We start from the raw sequence: 8153 nt of genomic DNA, 5'->3' as shown, positions 1-8153 counted from the left end.
TCCACATCTGGGCCATCTTCAGAATTCCAAGTTAGGATTTTTAAGTAACCAATAAAAGTTATTTATTTTACCATAAACAAAAAAATCAAAAATCAAATGAAAAACCTATTTTAGCATGTACCTCTGCCCCTTCTTTTGTAACTATGAGATCACCTGGGGAGGGGTGGTCTTCAGGATACGTGACCTAGAGCACCTTCACTAGACAACAGAATGCTAATGATTTGATGTCTCCGAGTGATAAAGCAATTACCTGTATGAGTTATCCTTTGTATCGTGTTCATAAATTATGTTGTTACCGTCTCTCCCCATTTATTTTGGGTATAAAAGCTATGGAAAAATAAATATGGGTAATTTTGAGGATTTCAGTCACTGGAATGCCCTCCAGATACTTTCTATGGCTTCTGTCCTGTTATTTTTATGTGTCTTCATAGTCTTTACTTAAATTTCTTCAATTCCCATACTTTTATCCTGGCAAGAGGTGATTTTGCTGAGGCTGGTCCTCAACAGCCCATCACAACAAAGGTCAGACAATCTTTACAAGAAGATTCTGTGCAAAATTATCAGAAAGCCAAAAGAAAGGGAAAAATCAGCAGAAGCCACACTGCTGGGTCCTGATGCCAGAGACCAGGCAAAGTGTTTCCTTTGTCCTAAATTTCAACCCTTACATCACCCCTACAGTGACCTCCATTTTCCAGAGCAGGAAATCAAGGCTGTTCATGAGGAACAGAAACTACAAATTCAGTCAGAGTCCCTTCTCTGTTATTGCTCTGACGATGTCCTATCAAGAGTCCTAGGAAGCACACATAGAATTATATAAGCCCATCACCTGTGCTGCCAAGCTTCACCAAGCTCCTCCCACTGACTCTAAAGGGTGCTGGCAATACCTCTCTCCTAAAAAATTAATTGAACAGAATTTGAGCATGCCCTTCACAGTAAACCTCCAGAACCCCTAGCATAAGAAAACTAAGATGTGTTAATGACTCTGGTGACTGTGACCTAAGTTACAAATAATTTCAGTTAACATGCTCCTGAGACAAAATATTATTCTTTTCCAGCTGAAACAATTCTGTGTACGGAGGAATAATTTAATAAGTTGTGACACCGTTAGTCGTTAAATGGGAGGCTCTGGCAGCCCTGCTTTGTGTTCTTATGACTTATTTACAAAGGTTGCTGCACATGGGCAATTTGGGATTTAATTCTTTAGAGAAAAGTAGAATTTGGAGATCAATTTTTAAAGAATGGAGAAAGTCGACTCTTGTTTATAACCACTGCCTGTATCTCCCAGTACTTCAGAAAAAGAAAGAAAGAAGTATAGAGTCAGAGTCCTGGGCCCTTGGTTTACTAACTATCTAACTCACTGGCCTCAGGTGAATCAGTCATCTTCATTATGCAACAGATTTTTAAAGCCCTGGGTTAACAAATGTATCTATCCTGTAACATTAGCTTTGAAAATTAGAAAGCAAATACATGTAACGCACTTAGAAAAGTTTCTGGCTCTTATTATTTATACAACCAATGTTGGAAATATGCTACTTAGTCTGACTGTTGGCTCCTCCCCATCCCCAGTCCACATGTGGAAACCTAATATTCAGTGGAGTATTAAAACATGAGGCCTGTGTGCTACATGGTGGTCCACATGTGTAATCCAAATACTCAGAAAACTGAGGCAGAAAATCTGGATTTCAATTTAATCCTGGGCTACACATGGTTTTTGTGCTTAAAAGCCCACCCTGAGATAGGCTTGTTCTATACTGGGATCCCGAACACCCAGTGTAGTTGCAAGCCAGCTAATACAGACTTTCTATTGGCTTAACCCATGCCTGAACAGTCTTCTCTGGGGATTATCCCACAACAATGTCTCCATCAAATATCGAGGGCCTTGACTACCAGCCTCAGTACCCCATCAGGGCTCAGAATAGGATGTCTATGGCAGGCAAGAATCTGAGGATAAAAAAAAATTAACTCAAGTACATTGCCTCTGCAAGGTCTTTATTTTTCATGCGAGGAAAAAAAAGTGAAGTGAAGAGGCGTGGATAAGAAAAAAATAAGGGGGAGAGAAGGAAAAGAAAGAAGAAGGAGAGTAAAGGAAAGAAGTAGACGTAGCAAGGAGAAGAAGGAGGAGAAGAAGGGGTGATCTCTGTGAGGTTTCTAGTTTTTACAGACAGTTGGAAAATTCCATAAACAAGGACAATGATAATATGCATACCAAAAGCACAAAAAGGGCAGGTAGAACCTGACAAAGCAGTACTCTAGAACAGGTGACCTGACCCATGAAAGAACCAGAATTCAAGGGGAAACACCTGACATTCCAAACCATTAGATAAAGTTACTAAACATCCCCGAATCCTGGATTCGCCCATTTTCCTCATCTAATCTCTTTTGTGACAACCAGTTTTGGGGACTCTCAGATAGTTTGTTAGCAAAGTGGGGGCATAATGTCTTCCTGCTCAGAGCCTGTCTTCTATAGAACTTTTTTTTTTGGATTTTCGAGACAGCGTTTCTCCGTAGCTTTTTGGTTCCTGTCCTGGAACTAGCTCTTGTAGACCAGGCTGGCCTCGAACTCACAGAGATCTGCCTGCCTCTGCCTCCCGAGTGCTGGGATTAAAGGCGTGCGCCACCACTGCCCGGCTCTTCTATAGAACTTTCTATGTGGTCTGTTAACAGGTAATTTTGTGGATTGACTCTGTGTAAATTTGACTGTTAGTGAATGACGTCACTCCAAGGTCTCACGGTGTGTGGGAATGGAGAAAGGCCATTCTGTTGCCCGTGCAGAAGTTACACTGCAGAAGTGTTCTGGGAATGAATCACATTTTGAAGGGGAAAATCATGGCTTCACAGGGTTTTTACAGATATGACAGTGACTTTTCCGAAGCTCTGCAAAATGGGAACAAAGGTCTGCCCCAAAGTCTTACACTTGTGGGTCTACCTTTATGAATCTGTCAGCTGTACATTTACTGTACAGTCTTGTGGGCTCCAACAATAAAATCCATTCTCTCAGGGTTCAGGGAACCCCATAGAAGACGAGACAGAAAAAGTGTAAAAGCCAAATGGATGCCTTTACTCCCACACACAGGAAGCAGAGGCAAGCAAATCTTGTTTGAGTTTGAGGCCAGTCTGATCTATAGAGTTCCAAGATAGCTAGGGCTACACAGAGAAACCCTGTGTCCAAAATCCAAAACCAAACCAAAATAACAACAACAACAACAACAGATGGAGGACGCCAAGAAAGCAGGGACCTCTAAGTCAATGTTTAAATTACCTGGCATGAGTGAGGAGGAACCACGGAACATACAACAGACCTACTTAGGAGTTTATTAGAGGGGTCATGTACAGGCCTGGGGAAGTCAGTGAGTGTGCAGAGAGAGAGGAAGATGGCACATCCAGCTTTTAAAAAAGCAGCCTAGTGCATGCGCACAAGGGTTGATGAGGCTACGTCATATGGAGATAATGGGGCTCACACATGCGTGCAAGGGCTTAGCTGAGTCATATGTGGATGATGTAATCCATGTCACACATGGGTCATGCGGGGGCCCTTTAACATCCCCCAGGGTGGTTAGGCACTTCAGCCTGAGTGCTTGCCTGCACCTGCATGACCTCTAGAACCGGGAAGTATCAGCCTTATGTGGCTGAAATCATTACAAATGTAATCAAAGCTCTTATGAACTCAGAGACTGAAGTAGCATGCACAGGGCCTGCACTGGCCTACACCAGGCCCTCTAGACACATGTATTATGGCTTCCAGTTTAGTGTTTTATGGGAGTGTGCAAGCCAACTCTAATGCCTTCTCTTGGGCTGTTTATGCTTTTATTTGTATGTCTTGTCCAACTCCAATGGGAAAGTTTTCATTTTATGTTAATTATATTTTATTATTATCCCTTAAAAGCCTGTTTGTTTTGTAATGAGATAGAAAGTGAGTCTAACTGGATGGGAGAGTTCTTAAGGAGGGGTTGGGAGAGGTAGAAGGAGGGGAAAGCATAATCTGGATCTATTATGTGAGGAGAGAATCTATTTTTAATAAGGGGAAAAGAAAGAAAGAAAAAGAAAAACTGAAGCTTAAAAAAGCCAGCCATCTGTGCAATAGAACGGTAGCATTTATCCTAGCTACCTGAAACTTTGTACACAACAGTCAGTCTCTTCCTTTTCACCATCCCCAATTCTATAATTTACTTTGGATTGGTTGAGTCAAATAAACTATGATTCTAAGATGAATTTATTTCTTTTAGCTTTTTAGATGTGATTCCTAAAAACTTAGAGATTACATATGCAACTGAGGTGCTGGGTTGTTAAGTAGAAACCATGCTATTGTGGTAGGCATAGACAGGTCTCTCTGTTATGGTTTAAGTAAAATGCTGCAGGTCCCCAAGTGGTAGCAGTGGGCAGCTGGTCTTAAGACCATACCACAGGTCCCTGAGTAGTGGCAGTAGACAGCGGGCATGAGACCACAGCTGGCCACGAAGGCAGCTGGTCCCAGGCAGGAAGCCCCTGAGTGGCCCGCGGACCATGAGGGGAAGTGAGTCCCAGGCAGGGAGCTGCATGGCAGGTGAGAGACTGAGACAGATGGCACACCATGCAGAGAAAGTGGGTATTTATTTTGTGGATTATGGAGGAGAAAGAGGAGAAGGAAGAAGAGCAGACAGAGGCAGAGAGAGGGAGGGAGAAAAAGAGATAGAGAGGAGGGAAGGGGAGAAGTGGGGAGGAGGGAGCAAGGCAGAAGCTGCCTCTTTGGGAGAGAGACTGAAAGGAAAGAACTCAGACTGGAAGCAGAAGGAAAACCCCCACCTGCCTTGGTGGTGGAGGGGGGTTGGGTTTCTTCCACCAAGGGAGAAAGCATCACTATGTGTCTTGTCCTCGGAATTTGTCAAAGTCTTTTGTGCTTTAATGTGCTAATTGTTGCTTTGTTCTCTCTCTCTCTCTCTCTCTCTCTCTCTCTCTCTCTCTCTCTCTCTCTGGGTCTTCATCTGGGCACAACACCTTACACTCTCACTTTTCAGTTTTCTATTCAAGGGGGAAAGTTCATCACAAGGGCAGGAGCTGGTTTAGTGCCAGGAAGGAAGAGTAGACAGAGGACCTCTGACTCCCATACCCAGAGCTGCCAGGGAGGGAGGACCAGGAAGGAACCCCTCGCTCCCAAGAGTTCGTCGTCTCTCTCTTTCACTTACACAAGCTATCGCTTTTGCTTTGGGCAGATGTATTTTATTAAAAATATTGAGTGATCAGTGAGTGGCTAAAAGCATACACCAGAAGGTATTTTTTCCTAAACACAGCATTAAAATAAATGTTCATGGGGAACAAGTCCCCAACTCTTCCATTTGCTGCCATGCACGGCAAACATTTCAGCCAATGGTGGGCCTGTTGAGGGAGATTGTCACTTTAGAAATATAAGGGAGCTGAAAACTTTCTGTGACCTGGTGCTGTCACCGTGGCAATGACACGATGCAAGGAGGGCATTACTCCTGAATTTGTGATGACACTCCTTCTGGTCACATAAAAGCTTATCAAAGACAATATATAGCCCACAATACTTGGTGACAACTGAGAGTGTGACCATTTTATGCATTCATTGTGTTACCCTTTTGTTTCAAGGGGACAGGATCACACTGTGCAGTGTAACCCCAATACCCAGAGTTCCTGATCCCCATCACCACGAAAGCCAATGAGATGTGAATTATTCAGGCAGACAGCAATCTGGGAAGGCAGCATGCTAACACTCTAAAACTGCCTACAGTCTCATCTCCTTCTAGAATACTCAGCTGGCAAGTTGTCAGAGGCAGGCAGTCATTTCGGAGCTTAGTTTTGTCCCTACCGTCAGGTGGCCAGCCGCATTCTGAGACATGGGATGTCTCCTGTTGTCCTCCCTTACACATCCTTCCATAGACGTCTGGGCTCAGGCACTCACTGAAATGCTGAGTCTAAGACAATGTCTACCACCATCAACCTTGTACACTCCTCCAAGGGCATCTGGGCTAGGGAAGTTTCACTGTAGGTACAGGTCAAGTTAATAATAATAGGTTTGCAAATTCCTCTGTACATGCGAGTCCTTATAACACAGAATATAAAAGTGGCTCTAACCATCCCTCCTACCTCATCGGTAGCTCAGGCTGGCACTCAACAAATCTACCTCTACCACCTCCAGTGCTGGCATTATAGGTGTGTAAGTAACTCTACTTGGTACAATTTTTTTTTAAGATTTATTTATTATATACAATGTGCCTCCTGCATGTACACCTCCATGCCAGAAGAGGGCACCAGGTCTCATTACAGATGGTTGACAGCCATCATGTGGTTGCTGGGAATTGAACTCAGGACCTCTGGAAGAGCAGCCAGTGCTCTTAACCTCTGAGCCATCTCTCCAACCCCTACTTGGTACAATTTTTATCACTATGTTAGTGTGCTACTTCTACTTACAAAGAAGTACTGCAAAACAGGATTTTATGTCATGTTGCAATCACAGGTGCCTCACACACTTCCTGTTTACTTGTTTCTGTAATGGTCTGTCCTGTCCCTTTAAGAGACAAGCCCTGCCCACTCCCTCCCCCACCAAGGCAAGCAGATCTTTCTTCCACTTCCAACCTGAGTTTCTTCTTTTCTGTCTGTCTCTGGAAGAGGCAGCTATTGCCTTCTCCTTTCTCCCCACTTCTCCTTCCTCTTTCTCTCTCCCTGTTTCTCTCTCTCTCTCTCTCTCTCTCTCTCTCTCTCTCTCTCTCTCTCCTCTTCTCCCTTCTCCCCTCCCTCCTTTCCTTTTCTCCTCCATAACCCACTAAATAAATATTCTCTTTCTCTGTGTGGCATGCCTAATAGGAATCTGTCTCTCACCCGCAGCGCAGTTCCCTGCCTGGGACCAGCTGCCTATATGTCCTGCCGTGGTCTCCTGCCTGATGCCCACTGTCTCCACTCGGGGACCTGCGGCGTTTTACCATAACACCATTGATATTGTCTTATGCAATAGCCAACTTTATTTGGGGAATCAGACAATTTAAGGGTTGAGAAAGGTCACGTAAATAAAGTTCTCATGAGTTCAGGCTATATACAATCACAAGGACAAGTCACATCTGTCAAAAATACGTTTCACCATAGAGGCACATAAAGGAGAGTTTAAACAATAGTTGAATAACAACAGCAAGCAAAAATGAGTAATCTGAAGTAAACTCACTCCTATCACACCTGGGAGCAGCCGTACACCTGGGAGCAGCACAAAGATGAATTCCAAGAACAGTTCCGTGCTTTGAAGAAGGTGAGGTCACAAGATGCTTGTGTTCTTGGAGTGTTCCCCCAGTGCTCAGAATCCTCCTCACAGGACTGCTTCTGGACCGTGTACATCCTGACACCCATCTCTTGCCTGTCTTCTCCAATGATTGGTAAATGGGTTGACTCATGGATGTCCTTTTGTTTTGTGACCATTAAAATTCATGTCATTACTTCCACACAGTAGAACATCGGGCAACCTGAGTCTGTGTTCAGGCCATTGGCGCTCATATTTCGTTAAATATAAGCTATCCCTATTCCCTGGGTAGGAAAAATCTATGTTCTTCATTAACAAAGGCTGTAATCATTGCCGCTAGGACAGAAAGGGTTCTTTGCAGTCAGGAGCCAAGGAATGCCACAAAGTAACCAAAACATAGTTGCTTACAGCCCTGGTTCAGTGAAAGGTTTCCCCAATGTAACAACTCTGCTCTGGTGGGGAAGGGTTTCCCCAGTGAAGGCTCTGCCCAAAACTGTTCAGCCTAGGGTACTGCAGCCTGATGAGAAACACTGGGAGGAGCCACTCATACTGCATGAGACTTGTCCCGGGCTTCCTTGGTACCCGACAGTGCACAAATCATGTTCAGTAAATCTTCACTAAGTGAATCTGCTGTACTTAAAAAGAAATATAACATGATCGCCCATCTTCATCCAAACCAAGATAAACATTCAGGGACTTGTGTTGTGGATCAGTAGTAGAGTAATAGCAATGATTATAAGGGACATTTAGTAACTATCACACAAGATCTATTATAATTCTGGAGCCTCGTGGAAATGCACCTCACAGTTAATGCGGACACTGTATAGCAGCGGTCCTCAAACTAGCAGGCTCAGCATCAGTGGGGACTCACTAGACCTGACCCCTGACCCCAAAACTCTAGAAAACTCCAAAGCAGAACCCTGCAGTTTGTGAT

This window comes from Microtus ochrogaster, linkage group LG5, assembly GCF_000317375.1.
Source record: "Microtus ochrogaster isolate Prairie Vole_2 linkage group LG5, MicOch1.0, whole genome shotgun sequence".
NCBI lineage: Eukaryota > Metazoa > Chordata > Mammalia > Rodentia > Cricetidae > Microtus > Microtus ochrogaster.
This window is presented reverse-complemented; position numbering follows the sequence as displayed.